The sequence below is a fragment of the Galleria mellonella genome, unplaced genomic scaffold (genome assembly GCF_026898425.1).
Source record: "Galleria mellonella isolate WM207_F2 unplaced genomic scaffold, CSIRO_AGI_GalMel_v1 utg74, whole genome shotgun sequence".
Classification (NCBI taxonomy): Eukaryota; Metazoa; Arthropoda; class Insecta; order Lepidoptera; family Pyralidae; genus Galleria; species Galleria mellonella.
Window position 1 is genome coordinate 2,624,152 of NW_026442147.1, and position 25,723 is coordinate 2,649,874.

The 25,723-nt window shown below is 30.5% G+C and overlaps 1 protein-coding gene across 1 annotated transcript in view; it reads right to left on the minus strand.

The window, feature by feature from the left end:
• The window catches only part of LOC113516301 (transcription factor hamlet-like), a 148,268-nt gene that overhangs the window by 83,693 nt on the left and 38,852 nt on the right, over positions 1-25,723 (minus strand). The window contains exon 2 of the mRNA XM_031909004.2: positions 3,165-3,237. The gene's annotated coding sequence lies outside the window, so the exon portion shown is untranslated. The remainder of the gene's footprint in view (positions 1-3,164; positions 3,238-25,723) is intronic.

Below are 25,723 nucleotides of genomic sequence, written 5' to 3' on the forward strand. Positions count from 1 at the left end.
TACCTACACGAATGTTTCTTTTCCTCTGAAGAATTGTAAAGGACCACACACCAGCTATTAAGTTAAAAGTTAAAACTTTAATTGTTTATTATGTCTTTTTATTCCTATATATATATATATATATATATATATATATATATATATATATATATATTTAATTTAAGACTTATTTAAAGAATTTTCTTATTGGAAGTGCCTATTATGTTTTTTTTTTGCAAAGAAGTGTATGTAAATGATATTTATAAAATAGATATATAAAACATAATATCTTAATGTCATTTCTGATTTTTAGATTGTGGTTTTTCACCAGGTATTCCAATCATATATTTATATACACGATTTTCAAAGATTACATTAAAAGTAATTTAACGTGTCACAATAAATATAATAGTATAATATAAATATAATTATATAGCCAGTTTTGCAAAAGATTATATTATATCAACATCTAAAGACAACTAAAATTATGCATTTATAATAACTTAAGAATAAATGAAGTGTTATTGCACGTAACGAGCTTTTAATGTGTGTCTGTCTGTTGTTTCTTCATCGCTATTCGTTCTTCGTGATTTGATTATAGCAGGAACTTAGATCTCATTTTATATCTAAAGCAGAATTGTCTTTGATTTATAGACCATTCTATTCATAATAAAGCTATTTGTTTTCACTTGGTTAGTTATGTCTCTTATTATTTTAACAACGAAACACAGCTTTTCTCATAAGTATCTTTCCTATAAGTATTAATCTGGGATTTTTTTGTTTGAGTAACAAATATCCAATATTTATAAAAATTTACATTTATTATGAAGTAACTTTTACTTGCGACTTCGTCTGCGTGATTAGAATATGTTTAGAGACTAGTATGAAAAGTAGTCTATGTATTTGTCCATTTTACATAGTACATGTTTGCATGTAAAATACACATGTTATAGTGGTTGGTGAAATCAATAATGATGCTAAGAGGTAATAAACAAACTCACATTCACATTTGTAATATTAGTTAGGATGTAAAAAAGATTGGAGAATAGGAAAGAGGATAATAAATACGTAGCTTTTTATTTTATTGTAACATGCATAATCGTCCTGCTAGAAATGTTGCTCAGTATAACTAAATAAAAAACTTAAAATGAAAGATATCATGTTATACAAAATTGCTCTGATTTGCGCGATTTAAAGCTGGAAAATAGGTAGAATTCCTAAGAAAATTTCTCTTACACGGTCATTTGAGCGATTATATCGGTTCATGTTTGCGTGCGCTCTTACATGCAAAGTAGTATACGAAGTTCATATGATTATAGAATTAGAATAACTAAAACTGTTCACTTGGACGTCGTTTTTTAGGACCTTGGCTATAGTTACAGTAACTACTGTAGAAATTGTGGTAATTTGGGATTTGATGGAATAAAAGTTTTTCATCTTATGATATTTTATTAGAGTAACGCTGGAATACAATTTTAAAATAGAATTTTGTTGTATAGTTGTACCAGCTATTAACTGTCCACTGCTGAACATAGTCTCCCCCATAAGTGGGGTTTTACCAGTAGTTGCTACACTTGGCAGGCGGGTTGACAAGCGCAGTTTTGCTTTTGGTGAAAGAGGGATGCTGATACCCATCCCTCTACCATAAGCTTCTTTAGTCGCCTCTTACCACACCCACGGAAAAGAAAGGGGTGGCCTATTTTGTGCCGGAATCTACACGGCTATTGTTGTATTACAAATATGTATATATATAATTTAATAGTTTTTTTTATATCAAATTAAAAACTAGTGTATGAATACGTTTAAAGTGCATTTTAACATGTGTATAAAAATGTTGCTATAATTCCTACTAATATGACACTACAAGTAGTAAAATATTACTACTTGTAGTGATTATAATTTAATAAAATTTAGTGATAGAAAGTCGTACAATGGCCAAGTTGTAGTGATTTATACATCCGAATTTGCCTACCTGCTCGATTTATATGAGATCACAAAATATATGAGACGTGTATATTGTATAAATCAGCCATAATTGCTTTTTTGGAATTAATTAAGTTAAAATACAAATTACTTTTAAACATGAACAATTTAGGTCTTTAAAATTATTTATTAGCGACTAACATAGGCCATATATTTTGTGTGAAAATTCTGTGTGAAGCCAGGCCGGATCTTTAGTGTAATATAAAAAATAGGAAATGAATTAATACATGTAATTGTAATTAATTAGCTAAATAAAATAAATTACATAAATTGATTGAATAATTAAATTAAATGAATAAACTAAATTCTTAAATTTGCCATATATTTTATGGGAAGTGAGCAGTAGCGTAACATGTTACTAGATAGGTACATCCAGGTAGGTACCTGTAGTAGCCGACTAATCTCAGCCTGAGGTCAAGCCGTGTTGTAGCTCCACGGCTCTCCACGTTTATTATAATAAGCCCCTGGTAGCCATTATAAAGTTTACCCATCGCCCTTTATGTCTTGCTCCGCTAATATTATGTGCAATAGGTAACGGAACATAAAATGAAGAATGAAGATAGATTTATGTTTTTTATAATGTCTTTAAAGTGATTAAAGCGGAAAATTTATTGTTTTTTTTTTTGAAAATTCAAATATAAAATACAAAGATAGGAATGAGTCATTCCTGTGTAACGAAATATATATATATATATATATATATATATATATATATATATATATATATATATATATATATATATATATATATATATATATATTTAGTATTGCATATTATGACATGTTCTAAAAGATTAAACAATTTACAAAATTTAAATTTGATATCACATTTCAGTTTTGTATAGTAATAAATCAGATATTACAGGGTACAGAGGAATAACACACGAGTCCTTAGAAATGGCAACACATGGGGGGTATCATGGGCGAAACAGTTTACCCTGTTATGTCCATAGTACTGCTCATGACTCATAGTACTGCTATAGGCGACTACTACTATCCATCAGATGGGCCGTCAGCTTGTTTGCCATTCTAACTTAGAATAAAAAAAAAGCTTAAGGTGTGGAGGGGATTATTTCGGCGAACATTATCTAACATCTTTACCTCTTATATATGTTATGTTACTCTGTATGAATCTTCTTTGTAAGTGTAACAATGTTTAATAAACAATTATTGTTATTACGTCTTATGTGTTGTAAACTTACCTATTAGCGCTTCGATGTGGTAGTTGGGTATAATCTCATTTGCGGTAGACAGCTTGGCGGCGTTTTTCTTACACTGCAAACAATAATATTCATCAGTCGACCTTAATTCGTAAGAGAAATTTGGTAGGATTTGATGGCAAATAAAGCGGCTTGTTTGGGCTCATAATGACAGTGATTGACGAAACAGATAATAACGGTTGTTAACAAATAATAAGACGAAGTTGCGAGAAGTTAATTTCATCGCCATCCGATTCGTGGTTGCGCAACCCGTTGCTCCAGAAGTCACCAAATATTGTTGAATTACAAAAGTCACCGGTGAACAATTATTTCATGGATTTATTATTGCAGAATCGATAGTGAATTGGTCGCATCGTGACGCAGTCCTGCTCAGCTCTCATTCTAGAAATCGGTCATCGAGAATTAATTGCGTGATCTTTGAACCGTTGCCAAATGTTGGTGAGTTAGTTGCCGTACTGTAACTTAGCTGAGGGTCCTATTTGAATAAATGATTCATTATTGAGCGCATAGTTTGTTTGATTGTAATATAAAATACAATTCAATGCAATATAGAAAAAAAATAGGTATCAATGAATAATCCATAAAATTTTTTAATAAAGATTTTCATCCAAAATATCTTATTGCGATTATAAATAAATTTAGATTGTAATAATAAGTCAACTACAAATATTTTATTTTATTTATTTTATGGCTTAGATATAATATTTAAACAATATTTAAATTTAGTTCATAAATGAAGCAATCACAATTCTTTACTAATACGTAAGGATTTATATATACATATTATATTGCTTGTGCATAAATTGGTATTTTTTTACTTTCCTACAACCTATATTGAAAGAGATTTTCTTCTTTTGCACTACTATGACAAAACACCCTACTAATTAAAATAGATTTGTAGAACGTTTTAGTTTTTATAAATAAGGGGATTATTCTGCCATCATATGGATATGGTATACCTTGTGAAAGTAAACTTTTAACTGTAAGACTAATAAGATATACGTACGTGTACTGTATTTATGACTAAAACAAATCGAGACCTCTTTACTAGTTTAGGGACCATCCGGGGCCCTTAGTCATTTTACAGTTAAAATTACAAAATCTTTAACAATAAAACTAAAATTTTTATCAATATTTGTACAAACAATATAAAATACTGATGTAAGCATACAATATTACGTGACTGCTACACTTTTAAAGGTAAAATTAATGGGGCAATAACTTTTTAGTTAACGGTCGAGTTTATTTGCTCGTAAATTAAATAGGTAGGTACATTGCAAAATTGATATTGTACCTTATTGTTTCCTTGAAGATTTAGTGCACATCGTTAATGGGATATAGAGGAATACTGAATGAAAGGGGTTATTTTATTATCATTCGTATTGCAGTGCTGCATTTCTCTAATTCTCTATAATGCCTCCGAAAACACCCACCGTGGTGATCATCATCATTATGTCAGCGGATAATTGTCCTTTGCTGAACATAGGCCTCCCTCTATTAGGGAGCTTTTACAGTAGTTGCTACGTTTGGTAGGCGGATTGACAACTGCAGTTAGGCTTTAGTGATGTTTAAAGGTGAACGTTGCTGCCAATCCCTTGACTATTAGGTTCCCTTGGTCGCCTCTTATGACACCCACGGGAAAGGAAGGGGTGGCCCATTGTATGGGTAGTTATAGTCGTGAGTATTCTTACTAATACGAGTATTATAAATGTGAAAGTGAGTTTGTTTATTTGTTTGTTCCCTTGTAGTCTTAAGGATCAGATAAGGCCAATAGGTAGGAATTTTAGTATATACATATTATGTGGGACGGAAAAGGATGTAGGCTACTTTTTATTCCGGTCGGTGAATATGTACCGGTTACGTGGATATAGTATATAGTGGATATAGGATAGTACTGGGTAAAATTTTGTATTTATATGAATCTAGTTTCTACCTATGATTGAGTGATAAGTAAAGTCACTTTCAGGTTTATAATATTAGGATTATATTATTTAAACAGGGAATTGATTACATTTATACAGAAAATAAAAATAAAAAAAATAACACAAAAACGTTAAATTTATAATTTATTAAATTATAAGTGATATAATTTGTAACAAAACAAAGACAAAGGTGTTATGTGGTAACTGAGTAAGGTAATAAACATAAAAAAGTGTATTAAAATATCAGATTAATTAGTGAAACGATGCTTATATCACAAAACACGTTCAATTTGATTGGAGATTATAGAAAATCGTATTTATGAAGTAAACTGATCCGTATATGACACTAGCTGTATTTTGCAGCTTTGCCTGAGTGTATCAGCATATAAAGTTCTTATGATAATGGTTAACCTAGCCGCGTACCAAATTAATTCAAATCTGTTTAGCCGGTTAAACTTGATTGATTAACAAACATGCATGTAAATTAAATATTTGAAGGTTTACAGGTAATCTAGATTAATTGGGATCAATATCAAACTTAGTATAATAAAAACATAAATCCCTTGATGATCTGAGTTTCATTTCACAAATATTCTATATGTATCGAATCTATATTCTATAATAACTCTATCTCGCGGCTTCGCTTGCGGGATTTTGGACATAAAGTGTTATATGTTATAAGTATGGATTTAATCTACATATACACCAAATTTCATTCAAATTCGTTTAGTAGTTTTTGTGAGAAAGAGTAACAAATATCCATCCATTCATTTCCACTTATAAGCTTTCGCACATTTAAAATTGATAGGATAATCTTTATATGTTTATGTAACGTGTTTTCTATTGAGGTTTTTCTTAGAGATTAAATTCCCTAACATAAATATATGCATCTTCACGTTAAGTCCATAGCGGAGTAGACAAAGAGAAGTGAGTGCTGCTGAAAATCTGCGTCATGTTTATTTTTATTATTATTTATTCTTTATTGTACAAAAAAAATTACAAACATATAATTTATATTAAATAAAGAGGTACAACAGGCGAGCTTAACTCTGTAAGAGTTCTCTTCCAGAAAACCCTACTATTAAATATTTAGTTTCAATTGTAGTTATTGTGAAGTTGTTGTTGCAATTCGAGTAATAAATATATAAGCGCATTTTTTATATAATACATAGAAGATTTGTTTATTTAATTTGGTCCAAACAACTTCTGTTATCATTAATACATTGTACCAAAAACTTTACCTGTGAATATTTAAACCAACAAAATATCCACAATGTTTTACATGGTAATATATATTATATTACTTAGACTATGGCAATTGATTTATTATTCTGTATCGGCGTGTTTCTTGTGACACCATGCAATCAATCGTTTACTTTAGGGCACGTCAATTGAAGTTTACCTCCAAAGATAGAAATCAGTACTTTATTCTCACCTAGTATCTCATTTTCCGTCAGCTCATGATTTTGCTCACATTCTTGGCTATCGTAGAATTCCAAGATCAAATGAATTGCAAATAAAAAAAAATCAACTTACCTTATAAGGCAATATAATATATTATTTATAGAATAAGAAGTAAGCTTCCACTGGATTATATTTTAAGCTTTTACAAGTTTATATTTTATATATTTACTGCCCTGTATTATCAATCGATAAAATTCTGTATTACTAATTTGAATAATTGAATGAATAATTTTAAAGATATTTATGAGATTCTGAATTATATCGGAAATATTTTAAATACACAATAGGGACATACTGTAATGTCAAAAGCCTTTACAGATATGTCCCGATTGTGTATTTAAAATATGTATAAACAACACGAAAGTTTAAAAATAACTATATCGGAAATATATATTGGAATAGACTATGTTATCATACATTAACACAGGATAATATTTGTCCGTAATTAATTATAATATTAGTATCATCGTAATTATTATATCAGTCGTTTACTATGCACTGCTAAACATGGGCCTTCCCCAAAATGGGGTTTTGCAAGTAGTTGCCACGGTTGGCAGGCGGATTGGCAACCCTAGTTAGGCTTTGGTGATATTTTAAGAGGAGTGCTACTGCCCATCCTTCGACCATTAAGTTCTTTTAGTCGCCTCTTATGACTTCCACGGGAAAGGAAGGGGTAACACGACAATAGCTAGTATAGGTAATGGAATTTCCAAATTTTGTACCTTAGATCTGTAAACACAAAAGGCGTAGCTATCTAGTTTGTATAATCGATAATCTGGCTCTGACAGTGATGAAATTACAGCTCGCGCCGGTGATGTATTTATGCGCATAGGCGGAAAATAATTTCTTTATAGCCATGGAATCGATTAGAGCGCAGTTTACGATGCGCGCGCGCCGCGCGGCCGGTGTCAGCTTTATTGCTGTACTGTAGACATTGCGTATCTGCTGTACTTACGTGACTTACGATTAATAAGTACTACGGATATAGTTTTAGTTCTAGAGCAATTTATATAAGATCCACTATATTTATTTCCTCTAGTTTCTATGACTTAGGTATGGTTAGGCATAATTGATTTTTAATATAGTATGCAAAGACAAACAAGCTGGTAGTACCCTTGGTGGAAAATGGTAACATGAAATAGGTATGATTAGTATCATGGACATTATAGAATGTACTACGTACATGTCAATCTCAAAGATTCTTTAGTAGTAACAGTGCAAATATCTTTATTAAATCATCTTTATTTAAATAGACTTGTTTATAAGTTTTGATTCTACTAACGAGGTTGGAATGTTTCTGAATCTGATGAGAAAATTGTGCAAGATAGTCTACAGTTACTCTTTTAAATAAATTTATAATGTTAACAGATCATTCATTATGTGTATTTATACGTACTATGTTTAAAATTACATGGTCATTTAAAGCTCGTTCATGATCTACTAACACGTTTTTCCTTAACCAAAGCCCGGTGTGTCAAAAACGTGTAGATTTTACAATACTACCATTTTTTTTATAAAGGTCACTGCAAAAGGTCTTAATTATAATAAAAGTAGTCAGAAATACAAGTTGTATTTTAATATGAATGATATAGTCTATCAAACGAACAATATGCATGTAAAAAAAAGTAACATACAAATAAAAATACGAACGGGTACAACTACTCTTTTCAATATAATCTAATGAGTACTTCACAATGATAGAATCAGATGATAATGATATGATTGCTTAACAAGATGGATATTTTCGTATCGTGGCATGTGCTACAATGAATTCCTGTCTGCGAGCGAAACAAAGGTGGATAAACAATTTGTGGGCTCCATTAATGTTTGACTATTGAATAACGAGGAGCATCGTTAACACATACGGCCCCAATTGTTATAGTACTTGTCATGACTAGTCTGTACAAATTCATTAATTTTATACTACAACCATACTTATTTTAATTTTTTTTGTTTTGTTTTTTTTTTTGGTACATTTTGGAATGGTAAAAAAGCTGATTATTCTCAAATAGGATGTAATAATCGTCGCCTACAGATATTAAATACATCTACAGTACAAATCGTCGTGATCAAATAAATTAACGACTTTGATTAAAACGACAAAAAAATATCGTAAAAAATATATATGGGTATATACTAATATAATACAGAGCACTCTGTATATGTTTATATCATCTCTTTGTCTGCCCCTACTGCGTAAAACAAGTTATATAAGTATAGAAAATGTAATCTCTGCAATAGAATAAAAAAAAAAGAAGAAAATATTACTAGTGGTTCCTTTATTATAATGTGTATAAATTATAATTAGAACATTATTTTTTTAAAGTAAATAAATAAATAAACAATCCTTTTATTTGTTATTTTCTATTTTTTGTTTATCTTAACAACACGAGTATAAATTTTATACTTAAAAGTTCTTGCAAATATGCAAAATGTGACAAATTAAAGCAGACAAAGCTTAAAGTGAGACAAATAATTTAATTAGCATATTCGAAGCGCGTTTCCATAAAGTGTAATAGAATGTAAGTTACATAAAACCTTTATAAGTCTGTGATGTAGAATTATAAAGTTTATGAGTTGTCCAATTTAATGTGCCGTGTGTATCGCGAGTTTTATAGTACAGTTCTTGATATACAATAGGCGATGATTCTGCTTTATAAAGCAATAGAAGCCCCTACAATATTAATCGCCACTCAAGATTGATATGACGTTATGTCGTAACATATTTTGTGTAGGTCAAGGTTTCTACTATGAGGTAATAGAATAGTTTCAATAAATGCCTAATAGAAAAGGTTAATAGATAAGCTAATCATTTATAAAAAGCTATTGTGCTAAAGTTCAATTAAACAGGTTCGACTTAAGGAAGAAATTACTAACCAGTTCTATTAAAGTTAAACTTTGTTGTATGTATTGATTTTTTTTTATAACACAGGGGACAAAAAAGCATGCAGTTCACCTGATGGTAAGTGACTATTGCCGCCCATGAGCACCCGCAAAACCATTGCAGTTGTGTTTTAAAAAGGAATATGTGTTGCCTTTTAAAAAGGAATATGCTCTTTTCTTGAAGGTTTCACGATGATTTTGTTTACTTTCTTAGACCGAGTCTTGTTACCGTTACTTTCTGAATCATATTAGTATAATAAATATATAAATGTGTTTGTTTGTTATCCTTTGTTATCTTACTCCACTAAGTGTCACAAAGTTTAGTATAATATTAGAAAGAGAGACAATTTACTCCAGTTACGTAGACGAAATCGCGGGCTAACAAGTTTTATTCACCATCATCATATCAGCCTTTATCCGTCCACTGCTTAACATAAGCATTCCCTTTGGGGTAGTGTTGCCAGTAGTTGCCATGCTTAGCAGGCGGATTAGCAACTGCAGTTAGTCTTTAGAGATGTTTTAAGAGGGACGCTGCTTCCTATCCTTCGCTTTCATTTAATCTCTTCCTACAACACCCATGGGAAAGGAAAGGGTAGCTTATTCTATGCCGCGACCACACAGCCCAACTAGAATGATTACAAATATGCAATTACTGTGATTAGTTTTAATAGTAATCGGTGATTTTATCAATCAATACATTATTGTACGTGAATTATAGTAGAGCACATACGTATGTTAATATAATTCATTCTTAAGCAATTTTTCATCAACGAAAGCCCTAATTAGCGATGATCACAGCCAAGGTCGTTGAAAAACACGGAGTAACTAGTTTAAACTAAATATTACTGTTTCTATTGAGATTGTATATGATATAGTGTGCAATTACGCTGTCGAACAGTGGTTGGCCTGAAATAACAATAATTATGTCGCTCGGTTCGGGTCCCACTCAGATACTTATATCGTGTTGCTTTATTCTGCTTCGCAATTGCATTAGTTATGTATGAGATCTGTAGCGAGAGAAGATTTTTTTTATTGTTTTGTTTTGCGTGCTTAACGTACGGCTAGTGTGACATCGGGTGCTCGAGTATTTTATACGAACAATAGGTATTATATTTGTTAGCATTGTTCGTGTTAGTGTTGTTAAATTTTTAGGGTTCTGTACTAAAAAGATAGAAAGGAATTCTTATGTTGCGATTTTGTTTGTTCGTCCGTTTGTTACAGCGCTATATCTCGGCAACTACTAATGCTATAGATTTAGAATAGTTTTTTTATGTTATTGGTCTAAATATATTGCAATAGAAGAAATTGAATAAATATTTTCTCTTTCGTAAGGGGATCTAACAGAGTTGTTCAAAAATTCAAGATAGATCTACTAGTTCAAATCGGGTATATGAAAGGGTATCATTTGTATGTTATGTAGTAGTTTATTTTTGAAAAAAAAAAGTATGTGAAAAACCATTCCCCTCTTTTTATTTGTAAAGTTTGTGAAGCGAAAAATCTGAAGTAAATGCAATTTATAAAGCTAGCTGTTACCTGCAACTTCGTCCGGGTGACCAGGATATGTTCACTGACTGGATTAAAAAGTTGCCAATTTCTTTTTACATCTCATAAAATATCTTTATACCAAATTACATTGAAATTGGTTAAGTCGTAAGAGATTACTAACATTTTCACATTTGTAATATTAGTAAGGATAAATAAATATTACAGGAAAAATAATAGAAAGTTTCTAATTAGTATTCTTTTGGAGAAATTATCCAAAAACCTCCAAAAACAAACTTATTTTTGCAGTCCAATCTTTAACTAAAATAATGGCCCAATTTACAAAAACTGCGGATTCTAATATTAATAACAATAACTATTAGGTATCTAATTCATGTAATGCAATAAAGGTAATTTTTGATCACATTTATATTTTTGTGTACGGAACCCTTGACGTGTGAGTTCAACTTGCACCTAACCTAATATTCAGAGATAAATTTTTTAATTAATATAATCCATATCAGTTACAGTACATTTATTGATATAAATTAATTATAATAAATGTTTATACCTATGTATTGTTTTCCAAAAGTAGCCACAACCGGGCACTTTCTTGGTATTAACAGTAGTTGTCAGTGGCAAAAATACTGCATTTACATTACATTTGGAGATCTCTGATTGCAGATTATTTACCGATCATAAGCTTATTACTATGTAAATATATAGTGTAAGGTGTAAAGAAAATGAGAATAAAAATACAAATGAATTGGTGTTTTATACTATCCGAAGTGAAATAAAGACCATAATCTGAAATTCAATTACACTGAATACATTTTGTATAATTTATATGTTTTCCTTATGTAGTCTAGGTTTTGATTGGATCAATTCCGGATGTTGTCTTTATGGAAACGAAGTTTCGTCTAGTAGTTATTTATAGAGTTTTGAATCAGGAGCGTGTCTACGTTATCTATAAATAAATATGATTTTTGTTTTTTCGTGCGGTCCCAGCATAGAATGGATCACTCCTTCCTTTCCCACTGGGGTCATAAGAGGCGACTAAGGGAACTTAATGGACGAGGGATGGGCAGCAGCGTCCCTCTTAAAATATCCGCAAAATCTAATCGTGGTTGCCAATCTGTCTGCCAAGCGTGACAACTATTGGCAAAACCCCTCTACGGGGGAGGTTTATGTTCAACAGTGGACAGTTAACGGCTGATACAACGATGATTTTACTTTTATTAATAATTGCCTAGAATTCGAGCTATATATTTATTGAAAATGCTTAGCAGTTTCTTCAAAAGAACTACTAAAGGAATTATTACTATGAAAACAAGAAAACAAGTATTAATACTCGTAGTTAACAGAGTATGTTGTCTATTGAACTACTAAGAACAAATAGAATTGACTATTAGGGCATGAAAATGTTGATGTAATTGAATTTTTAATTTAAACATATTAGCACTGGAAATGTTATTATTACTTATAATACGGCCTTACGGTAAAATGACAGTCTACCATTAGCTGTGATTTAGTGCATGTCATGAAATAAATAATAAAAATGTTTACGTCATCATTTTTGTTGTTATTGCTGCAGTCTCTTGCATTTTACGAGCGATGTGCATAAAATAAGGGTGCTTACGCCGTGATGAGACTGTTTGGAGATTTTTTTATTACTTTCGAAAGTAATCTTTGTTATGCAACCTATATTTTGACTTTTGTAAGAAACTGGCTGATTTTTGTTTTTATTTTGTTTTCCTTCGAATCTTTTGTCTCATTGTTTTTTTACACTGTTTCTGGGAATTCCTAAATTATTTTTTCTTATTGGATAACTCCTCTGAATTATTTTTTCAGAGCTTTCAGTTTTGTTTGTCAAGTAGTTTTTGTAATATCATAATTTCAATTGATTACTGGAGTTATTGATTTTAAATTTCTCAAACTGTATGACGTTAAATTAAAGTGTAATAAAATTTTATATAATTTGTATTGGTATAATTATTATTCGTATTTATTTCAATATAAATGATCCAATTTTATACTATATAATTTTATGAATTGGAGTTGGAGAAAGAGAAGTAACTAATTCAGTTACATCATTCTATTACATAAGACTATTATACCAATAACATAACTTAGCTAATATAAATTAGCGAGCTAATTAATATGAAAGTGTATGTAAAGTTAGATGCCTCGTCATTGTCACATGTCAAGCCCATTCTGCGGGAATGTCACGTCTTGCACAGATTTTGTAAGGTTACATGTCAGTGCTGTTTCAGTGTGACCTTGTTCAAACGTCGTGCGACCTAAGTAACGGATATCTGTCGATATTTTACCTTACACTTGTGTCGGTGTAATGACATTCAGTCAATTGTATAAAAAAATTTAATAAAAGTTTTACTTAAAAATCACAGTACCTGACGACTGAAGATTAAATGTCTAATTTATAATTGAAACAAAAATATTTCACGTTTGAAGAAGTTACCGATGTAGCGATCTTATCATGTCTTCTACGTTGTCTTATCTTCCGTGTTTATGGGTTCAATATCCACTCAAAAATTATATATCTTTGTATTGGTCTGTGTGTTTTCTATACATAATTAGTATGTATTTGCATAAAATGTATGTGTATATATTTATTAGTTGTCTAGTAACCTAAGTACATCACTGCTTAGTAAGAAAATTGTTGTGTTATAACGAATACTTGCTATTTTCTTCGAGAAAATGGTTTTTTCATGGATAGAATAATTTTTTTAACTTGGAATTTTAAACTAAGGACATTTCTGATGGAAAATAGTGATTACACCGTAGTTTGTAATTTCACAGTAACTTTACATAGGATTTTTTTTAACCATACAGGCGAATTTGTAGATTATGGGCTATCTATATAAAAAAAAACTAAAATTTATTCGAATTTCTGGAAAGATACTGATGCAATGACGTTTTCACGGAAACCGCGTTAGTCATTGTAATTAGGCTGTTTTTTTCCTCACGTTGGTTATAAGGAAGTATCATCGTAGATCATGACTGTTGAGATTTCGCTCTGGGAATGATCAGTGTTTTATTATTAACGTCATTTCACGTGTAGTACTGTCAGCAGAATGTAATTAATTTAATAAAAAAATCTAATTTCAAATTAGACTATGGTTACTAGATGTAAATAAAATAAAAAAAAATATAGATAAATAATGCATAGAAAACCTTCGACTAACACAAATAAGTAAAAGACAAAGATCTGTTACTTACTTACTTACACTTTTCATAAGAACATAATTATTGACTCTTTATTGCATCGCTTAAACCATTACTTATCTTCATTCTTTAAAATACTGTATATTTTTATTTGATATTTTACTTTACATGACAGTGAATTAATATTATCAATTATTAATTCACTGTCATGTAAAGATTTTATAAATCTGAAGGAGATCGAATCACAATCACTAAGTGGAGGCAAAGTGTTAAATCGGCAAAAGCACCTGAATTTCTCACAATTTTTATATATGTTAGCCTCCTTTTTTTACTGTAGGTTTCACATACATAGTGTTATCATTTTGAATTATTACTCCACTTTCTTTTTCTCGTAGCGCCGAAACGGACCAATCTCGATTGCAGTTAAGCGTCGCAAAATAAAAAGAGACTGTTTATTTTTCTGTCCTTACCGACCTGACATTTTGACGTTCACGATGTTTTACCAGCTGGCTCAAATGAGCTCGATTATTGTCCAGTAGCATTATGGAGGCATGTAAAAAGCGCTCGCTGTACCAGTTTTTTGCACAGCTACCGTGTTGACAAATTTAATTGTCATTGTGTAATGTCAAAATGTTGATGCTAAAAAATAAAATATAGCATAGGGCATAAGTAAAATCTCGAGTCACTGTTTGGCTGATGAGTTTTCGCTTTTTATGCATAATTTTAGTATGTTTGTTTCAATTTAATCTTGGAAAATTATTTGGTGTTATAATTTTGTAATATGTTTACCAATAATTTATCAATGTAAATAATACAAGTTAGTTTACATAGTTTTACTTCGTGTGATATATTTGCTTAAAATAACATTATTGAACATAAGCCTCTCCCTAGGGGGATTTTGCTAGTAGTTGCCACGCTTAGCAGGCTGATTGGCAGTTAGGCTTTAGAGATGTTTTAAGACGAACGCTGCTGCCCAGCCGTCGTCCTTAGTCGCCTCTTATGACACCCACGAGAAAGGAAGGAGTGGTCTATTACCATATATGCCGGGACCACACGGGAAACATTTGTACTTTATTACTATTATTACATCTTTTTTTTTTCTCTTATTGTCTCCACCCAAAGGCTGCTTGTAACAAATAATTGCGATTATAATATATTATATACGTGTATGTTTTTTAATGGTGTATTTAAGTTAAAATAAAATATAAATTTTGAAAGCTCGACATTTTGTTCTGTAAGATAAATATAATATTAGATATTACTCCACATCATAACGTGCATTCCGCTGGATACTTTATCATAATATAAATCATAAATGAAACAAATTATTCATGCACATAATAAAGAGGCGAGAATCGTGAGTGTAACCGCGCATTTCTTCAACTTCATGACTTCTCGTTATCGATATTATTGTAGAATATCGATAAATATTACAATATCGATTGCATTTCACATCACTACAGTGTATAAATGGTTGAATATTTATATGGCTGTCTATTATTGTTTTGATTTAAGGATGTAATAATATAAAATTATTATATTAAATATTCATATTGAATGAAATAACAGGGGCCTCAATGCGATGCACACGACGACGTCATAGTCTCTATGAAGGCTGTATATTTTATCTATACCATTCATTTATTCAGTTATTTTATATCTATTGATATTATTTTAAACAGAGGCGTTTTTATAAGTATATTATAAATATAGGGGAATCAAAATGTATGTGTATGTATAATAATATTATCTGAAAAATGTTGTTATAAACTTACATACATTTGAATTTTTATAATTGATTATTGTTTAATTATTTCCTAAATAAATTCAACTGGGATTGTAGATAGCTTTTTTATATGAATAAAAAGCTATATTATATAAAAAAATTTTTTATACTTTACAACTACATTACCGCAGTCGTCATATTTTTATGTTTCTTTTTAACATAAAATGCATAATTTCATTACAGTACAGAGATTAGCTAATTGTTTTTATAACTTTTACATATCACCATTATATTAGACATAAAGTATCCACTACTAAAAATAGGCTTCCCTTTATTGGGGCGTGTTGCTAGTAGTTGTCACGCTTGGGAGGCGGGTTGCTAACCGCAGTTAAGCCTTTGTGATATTTTAAGAGGGACGCTGTTGCCCATATTTCGATTATTAAGTTCTTTATGTTGTCAATTACGACAACCATAGGAAAGGAAATCTTGGCCCATTTTATGTTGGAATCACATGGCACTCTTATATATAATGTTTACTTAATACAAGTTGCTATAGTTGTAATAGTGTGTAGTCATTTGAAAGTAATATAACAGATCCAGCACAAATTAGACTCGCGTGCTGAGGGCCCCGTAATTAATTCTTTAATGGTTCCGTACATGTAATATATAAGTGAAATTTTTAACTGCTGATTTTACAAGATAACGCTTTGATGGTACTGTAAGATAGTATTTCTGGGTTAACACGAAAGTTGTTTAAAGTAGTACTATCCTAGATGTTTATTAACATGACGTAATTAGTGACTTCTAATTACCATATCTTTAATTTTTATGGGGTAATTTATAAATAATTAACTAGTAAATGATATTAAATCGTTATCTATAAAAGTAATAGATAAAATATCAGTTTGAAGGTAAAAAGAAAGCAGCAAAATATTGTTTAAAATTCTAATTAGTAAGTAAAGTTTGGCGCCAGTATTTTACAACAGTGTAACAATGTTAATAATAATAATTGTAAATTATTATAACATACATATATATAAATTTATAAATAATTTTTAAAGTATTCAATTCATGTACCTGAAATTACAAGGCGTAAAGATATAACATCTTACCCTCTTAGACATAAAATCGTCGAACCTGTAATAAACTATTTTAGCTATTGCATTTGTAGGATTAATTGTAGGGTTCATATTATAAATATATTTAATCAGTAATTAAAATATAAGATTTCTTTCACAATAAAACAATTTAATTTTTGAATCGTCCAATTAAGTAAAACACTCTCGCGGGTCGCTGGCCGCGTGCGCGGTCTCTTTCTCTGCGCGCAGATATATATATATATATCATATATATATATATATATATATATATATATATATATATATATATATATATATAATAAACATTGGTGAGTATCATCTCACCAAACAATAAAATAGGTTTGTAAGAGATTTGACAGTTCATTAACTGTTTTGTCTCTTTCTTTTGTGCTAAATTCTCAATTTGAATGAAAGTGAAAAAATAGTGTAATAGTTAAAGTAGGTTTGTAGACTGTTTTAGTTTTTATGAACAAGGGGGTAAATGTTTAAGAATTGCAAAATATCAGTCGTATATACTATGAGCGTCATAGTGTATTGTATGAATCTTATGGTGTTATTCTTGACTAAATATAGTCGACAATATTTACTTTCAGAAGGTGAGTCGTTAGCTTTTCTATGGCTGTATAAAAAATCTTTTTTGAAATTTGAGACTCGTCAGTCTACCATCGCTTCTGAATTTTCGGTGTTCATCACCAGTTAGAGAGTTACTATAAATTTGTCACATAAATTGATATTATCAAGTGTCGGACTTATAACCTGTTTTGTAGAAGAATACGACTATTTTTTCTCCTAGTATTTTGTAATTTCAATGTAATAAAACCAAATACAATTTAATATTTGCATACCCCTATGGGGTGCTGCATGTTATGTAATTACTCATATATGTAACATCTTATTTCGCCATGTAACAAGCAAGTAAATATGATTTGATTTGATTTAGAAATACTAAATTAAACTAAAGCAAAAAAAAAATGTATAAAATTGTAATATTGCTTGACCTTAATTCTACCCACATCTTAAGTGCGGGAGTGCATTTATATCGTCCTTGCACTTTAAGGTGAGCCATCATTTTGTACAATTTAGTGAGATCGAGTCCGAGCGACGTCACACGGCTCTATATGTCGGCGACTCATCTCCGGTATTAGTCAGACGGCTCAGCTTCCTACGTTCACAGGATGTTGCTCCATATTCACCATTCATTAACTTAATGGAATCGGCTGTTCATTTAGATTGCACAATATAGATCTGAATGATTTTAATAAAAATTTTAACATTAATCGATTATTATCGCATTGGTATTTTTAAATTATTAGCTATCAAGCTTTTACTATTATATTAATGTTACTTTATTTCTACCAGTATAATGTACAATTAGCATCCCTCTGTGAAGACAATTCAACAAATAACGATTTAGGAAGAAAGGGATTTTGTTCGAAGAACAAAACTTCCTATTGTATCAATCAGAGACTTCTAATTTTTTCCAATGCATACAAAATTCATGTCACATTAGCATTAAATTATCATTTAATTATTTATGGGTTTTAAATGACAGGATTCAACGCCACTGTACCTACTGCCATATTAGTGACTTATTTATTTATTCTTTGTTGTATATGTGGGTAGTATTAAGTACTTTAACTTTTGTTTCGATTGATGGATAAAAGGTAAAACTCTTTTAAAGGAATCGGACGAATAGTAAAGACAATAAAGGTGGTGCTGATTTTCATACATTAAAATAAATGAAACTAAATAAATATTACCTGTTAAAATATTAGGAACATTTTATTTTATAATTATTTATCATAATATAAACTTTGATAGACGAGTAATAGGCATTACCAGCTATTATTGTCAATGTAAACTTAACAGTCGATTTGTTCATATTTTTTAAAGTTTATATTTTAATCTAGTGGTGTGTATCTGTATTGGCTAATTACGATTCATATAGGATTCATTTACCAGAGGGAGACTTTGTACAAAAGTCGATTGCTTGGGTACCTTTGTCCCATTCGTGTTTCAACTGTAAAGCAGTTGTGTTTGCATGGCTGTGTTTCGGTTTGAAGGGTAGGATATGGCGGAATGGTGGAATTTACTGGGTACAGAGAAATAACACCTGAGTCCTCAGGAATGGTAACGCATGGGGGGTATCATGGGCGGAAACAGTATACTCTGTTATGTCCATGGTACTGTATATTACATTAAAAAAATATAATATAACATTTTCGTATAGCTAATAAAAAGTGCCACACAATCACAATAATCGAAGATACAAAAATGTCCAATGACATTGAAGACAGAAACAAGTTGAACTATTTTGAATCGGGTTAATAAATTAGTAGGTAGATCATGACGCTGTACTATAGATAAAAGCTATCTAATAGCTAAATTTTTTAGAAACTACTTGATTAATGAATGCATAAGAAAAATGTGTTCATTCAAAAACCAATCTGCTAACGCAACATCTTATCTTTCTTCTACCAAAGAAAAGAATGCCAAATTCTTTTGTGTGTGGTCATTTATACAAACACAATAGTCATCTTTCTATATGAAAAATTAAATACACAACATCTCGTTAATCAACGGAAGAGTGCTATTTATTTTAAATCATAAAATGTCAATAGTAGCGGCTAGACATAGCTATTTAACATACTAATCTCTGATTGTTAACATGAGATGGTTCAAACGTTCCGACCGAGGAAGTCGTGCATTCCAATATCGACTTTATATCTGCTCGTTAGGAATATATTATAGAATGGTGAGTTTAAAAAAATCGTGCTTACGGTAGCTGAAATCAAGGGTCATAGAGATCAAGCGTGATCGAAAACTGATATTAAAGATTGTAACAAGAGTGACGCATGCGTGAATGAGATATTACTGTGGCGCAAGGAGTATGCTAGTGATGAAACTTGCTACAGTACACTGGCGGACAAACAAATTTGGACACTATGCAAAGGAATTGGACACAAATCCTGAGTTACAACTCGCAATAATAGAGAGTAAGGAAAATATAAATTATTAGTAATACTAGTGATAGACGAAACATAGTGAAATTACGAACATATATTTTAAAAGTTTTTTTTTATTTATTTAAAATAAACTTCTATAATCTTTATCATGTTTGGTAATAAAAGGTAATTGAGAGAGTAACAGCTAGGACATCAGTGTAAGAGAAAAATAAAACTTTTTTAATAAGCCGCATAGTAAACGTAGGCTTGAATTTTCTATTAGAGAGGTACCGCTACCGATAACGTATTATAATCGGTTATACAAATAAGGTTGATGGGGGAGGCCTATGTTCAGCAGCGGACAGTTAACGGCTGATATGATGTTAATCATAATAAATATGACAATAAGTATTTCCTGTTATTAATAATTGAAAGTGCTCATGACTTAAGTAATATGACATATTAATAACTTAATTTAAATTTTTATATAATACAATTGCGGAATAAAATAAACATGCTCATATTGTGAAGTATCAGTTATTTGCACCTCAAGTGTAATGAAGATTTATAACAATCGACGCTCCCAGACCTTGCTTTGGTTGAAGATGGATATTGGTCAAAGGTAATCGTACTGGAGGTTTGTTATATTATCATCTATATTAGGTATTAGTATATCCTAGCTCAAAAATTAATGTTTAAGAATTTTAATTCTTTAAAGTTTATGTTTTTTTTTTAATAATAAAAAGATTTACTAAATAAATCAAAATAATATTAAAAACACACATCCACTTACTCATAGACAAACACACACACACACATACACACACACACACACACACACACACACACACACAATGAAAAAGATTATATAATTTTCTTTATCGCTTCGTTAAAGTAATATCTTAAAAGTATTGTATATATTTTATAAAAACATTTACCTGTAAATAATTTATAATACGCAGAATCTTTTTGGATGATATTACAGGTGCTAAAATAATTTTATACTTTTAATTCGACCTTTTACAAATATAATATTACTAAATGAGTGAAAGCACATTAAATAAATTATTACACTTGACAATGTCAAACGAGCCATTAAAATAATCTCTCCACCAACGTCAACTCTAATCTGTTTATTTTAAAGCAACACAACAAATATAATATATATTTGACTCTTTGATGTTGCCGCCTCGTTCAATTTAAAGCACTCCACTCATGTGCACCTCCAATTAAGCGCGAAAAATATCACAGCCACCAAAAATGTTACTTAGTTAAGGTTCATCAAAATTGCTTCACTTTTATTGCTTGGCTTTTTTCGTCGGCCATGATACGCCTTTTAAAGCCTTTTGGTAATTTTGATTGTTCGTAATGGTTGTGAATTGTTTTATACTCGTTTCAATTGTTTGTTTTTATTTAAACGGATTATAAATAAGTCTTTTAAATGTAACATCTATCTATATATTTAAAAATTTGGAATAAAATCCTTATTATTAATTAATAGCAGTATTTATTTGTTGTATTGTTGTTGTATTTATATTTATAGACAAAAATAAATATATTGTTTTAATTAACAAACATAAGAATTCTATTTTCTTAGATTGTTGATTCGAATATTTTATTATATACAGGCCAGTATTTTAAGTCATTGTTAAATATAATGCGCACTCTTTTACTCTTCCTTATTTCAGTTCCAGTATCCATGGATGTAATTAACGCCTACAATGAACCCCATCTTTGCAATTTATATATATAAAAATTCCAATTTCTTGTAACAGTCATGGAAATAACTACCTAGTGGGTGTTGAAGTTCTTTAAAGTATGTTACATTATAACGTAGGTCAGGATTAACTTTACATTTATTGATTTGGCCTTTATAACAACCATTGTCTTCTTCATACCTTTTTTATTTTTTATTTTATAACATTTATTATTTATTTTACAGACTTTAAATACAGAACTATTGTGGATCATTTAAATGACCCAAACATGTATTTGTAATTCAGAGTTTTAGGCCGAGGTTTGAATGTTGTTATCTCTGCACTGCAGTTAAGCGTTTTGTTTTATTATTGACAATAGAATGGAAACACCGCCTGCTCTATAGAATAATTTATTGGCAATATTTTTTTTTTCTAAACGCATCGATTCGACATGAACAGTTTGAAATATACCTACACTGTTTTATAATCAGGCGGGCCGGTGACATTCTGACGTCTAAAAGCTTCGTGTGAAGTGACAGCAGATTCGATTCGTTCCAAATACATTACGGGAATGCAACGTCATATCGAGCCCATCTTTAGACCTTACTGTGCATACAATAGGGAGTAATTTCTAATGCCTAAAACGCAAACACTGGTTGGCAAATAACACATCTCATCTCAAACGGATCAGAGCATCTCAATACGTGGTCCGTGAGAATTAATTTCGTAGAGTAATGACCTTCGCGTTACACTTAATCTGTGACATGGTTGTGGGAATACACGTCAACGTAAATTAATCTGGTTTAGTTATTATAGCTCTTTATGAATTTTTTAACACGATTTGATGTAATATCTTGTTGAGTGGGAAATTTTTTGTACATTAAACTTGAGAGGGTAATAAAAATTTACGTCATAATTGAAGTCGCTCACCATATTATGAATTTACACATTTACATATTACATATTCAGATATTTCTTTTACACTTACACTTGCCCATGTGGGCAAGTTTTAGTTTGTCACTGGAAGAGATTTCCCTACAGTTAAGTCCATATTTATATAGTTTATTTTTAATTATATTATTTACAAAGTAAAAATAAAAAAAGTCTATTTTTTTCTTTATATCATTAAAAAATTATTGAATCGTTATTTCATTTGTAATATTAGTAAAGATTCTCAGAATAAAAATGGATTTAGAAAGTCGGGCATATTTCATATTTTTTTTAAAATAGTCACAATAGTTAATTACTTATGATCATCCTTATTAGAGAAAAGACTATTAAGTATACAATAAATTATAACATTGTTTAAGTTATTCTAGAATTCTGTTAAATTAGAACACTGCCATTGTTAATTTTGTAGTTTATGTTAATCTACGTCTCAGAGGTAATAAGTAAAAATAAGAAAGTTCTTACTTACCCAATTGGCAATTAATTTAATTTTAAATTCACAACGAATATAATGAAATATTACATTCGCTTGTATGATGCTGAATTTACATAATACGGATACGGACATTAGACAAGTGTTCGCAGTATTTACAGACTTCTATACCAATGTTTCCATATTACTGATCAAAATGTTATTCTGGCAAAAGTTGTAAGGAATACCCTTAAATACAACATAGGGTTATACAAATATTGAAATGATCTCAAGATCTTTGTGGCTAATTGTAATCAAAGCTTCATAATTAAAACGAATATGAAAGTGTGTTTTAAGTTATAAGGGAATACGTTGTAATATATCACAATGTGTGTGTTTTAGTTATTTACAGAGTGTTGTGATATACAGTATGTTACATTCCGGATCTGGTAAAAATTAGACTAGGTAAGTAGGGTAATCGTGTCAAAATATTTAGATATATTTAAAGATAAATAATTTTAATACTTGTTCAGACTTAAGGACATATAAGTGTCTCAACGTACATAATATAATAAAAGTTAATGCTAAGATTTTACTACATAAAAATGTGATAGTCTGTAATGATTAGAAAAATAAATAAAATGACACAAGTAAATGTTTTAGTTTCTATTTAGATAACATTAGATTGCCTTATCCTTTGATCTATAATGGAAATAAAAATTGTTATAGTTATGAGCAAGAAATCTATCGTTAACATTATATCAGCCGTGTATTGTTCACTGCTGAATACAGATTCCTCTATTGGTGAGTTTTGTCAGTAGTTGAACACTTGGCAGGCAGGTTGGCAGCTGTAGTTAGGCTTTGGTGTTCTTTCAAGAAGACAGATGCTGCTGCTTATTCCTCGACCTCGACTATTAAATTTCCTTAGTCGCTTCCCATGATACCAACGGAAAAGGAAAGGGTGGCCCATCGGTATCGGTATCGGGTATCGGTATGTAGAGGGTATATTTGTGTTTTTCTCCATATGGTTTTAATTTACTCGTATTTTCGAAAACACGAGCACATTTATTTAAATAATTATAAAGATGAAAAATTTGTTTTTTTTTTCATTGTACCTAATGATTAAAATTAAAAATAATTGGAATCGATTTAAAAAATCCACTTATAGAAATCTACATTATCAGTGAGTAAAATGGGCAATCATTTATGTAAAAAAAACAAAAAACGATGCAAAGCCGGAGCGGGTCCTTAGTCTAAGTTACATATTATACTTTTTGTCCTTAAATTCTAAATGTTGTAATAATTTGAAATTATGTTGATATATGTATCGTGTACTCACATACATACTAGTACGAGCAGGTATTCTATTACATGCTTTAGTAAAACTAAAGCATGTAAGCTCGCCCATTCAATTGTTACTATATATTATAGTAAATAAAAAGTAAAAGATACGTAGCGTGATATATTCCTGTTCCATAATTTAACTACACGTCTAGCAGTAGTTAGAAGTCTCATGTAATCTGATACAGTACCGGTACCAAAGAAATCCCTCGTGGGTGGTCGCACCTGTTACACTGCTTTTTACTCAGTCAATTGATTATGGATAAATATTCCATTCGTTCCTTTATTATCAGCACCTGTATTACATCAGCGAGGCTTCTTTCGTGCATTGAGTTTTATGGACATGACAATGAAATTCATATGTTTCTAATTATTTTAAAGGAGTGCTCTGTCAATTAAACAGAACATTTTTCTACAAACAACTTTGTGTCGTAAACAAGTGAAAATGGAGTTGATTTTGAAGCGCCATTTTTTAAATCAAAATTTCAATTTGATATCATAGCGAAATCTTTATTCTAAGGAACAATTAGAACTAAGTTTCTAATAGATTAAAGTAAAAATTATTATAAATTTAGTTTATAATAATACATTAATTTGAAATAAATAAATAGGTTTGAGAAATGTTGCCTCAAAATCGAGTCTAATATGAGCCTTCCATTTTAACTTGAATATTATAATTTCAGCCATTAACCGTCTACTGCTGAACATAAGCCTTACCCATATTGGGAGTTTTGCCAGTAGTTACCATACTTGGCAGATAGGTTGGCAAGTATAGTTAGTCACAGGCTTTGGTGGTGTTTTAAGACAGATGCTGCTGATTATTCCTCGACCTCGATTATTAAATTTCCTTAATCACCTCCTACGACGCCTATAGGCCAGGAAGGGGTGGCCTACTCTATGCTGGGACCACAGGGTCCCGGTATGGAATAGGTCAAAGGTAAATTAACTTGAGAATGGAAGGGTAAAAATCTTTAGTCGTTATTAATATTCCTTTGTAAAAAAATTCGAATTTACTGGAGCTCTTAATGATATAAATGATTTCTATTTCTATTAATTTATTATTTTTATACTTGTATATGCTTGAATCGCTAGCGCGATTTGACGAGAGCGGGTTTTATATGCGTATCTAATTTGTGGCGGGTGGATGTATAAGAAGTGACCCGCTGGTGGTCGTGTCTGTTATATTCGACGTTCCTCTGCTTCCTGTAATTAACGAGCTCAATCGTGTGTCGGATGCATGAATAAAACTTTAGTGCTGCGATGATGTTAACATATTTTTATCCCGCTACCACAAAAAGAAGAGTTATTACCCTTTTTTGCATACTTTCATGTAAATACTAATTTTCACCAACGATTTTATCTTAGAACTAATTGACTGACCGGGAAAAGTATCCTATATGTCCTTTTCCATACCCAAATACTACGTGCCTGCAAA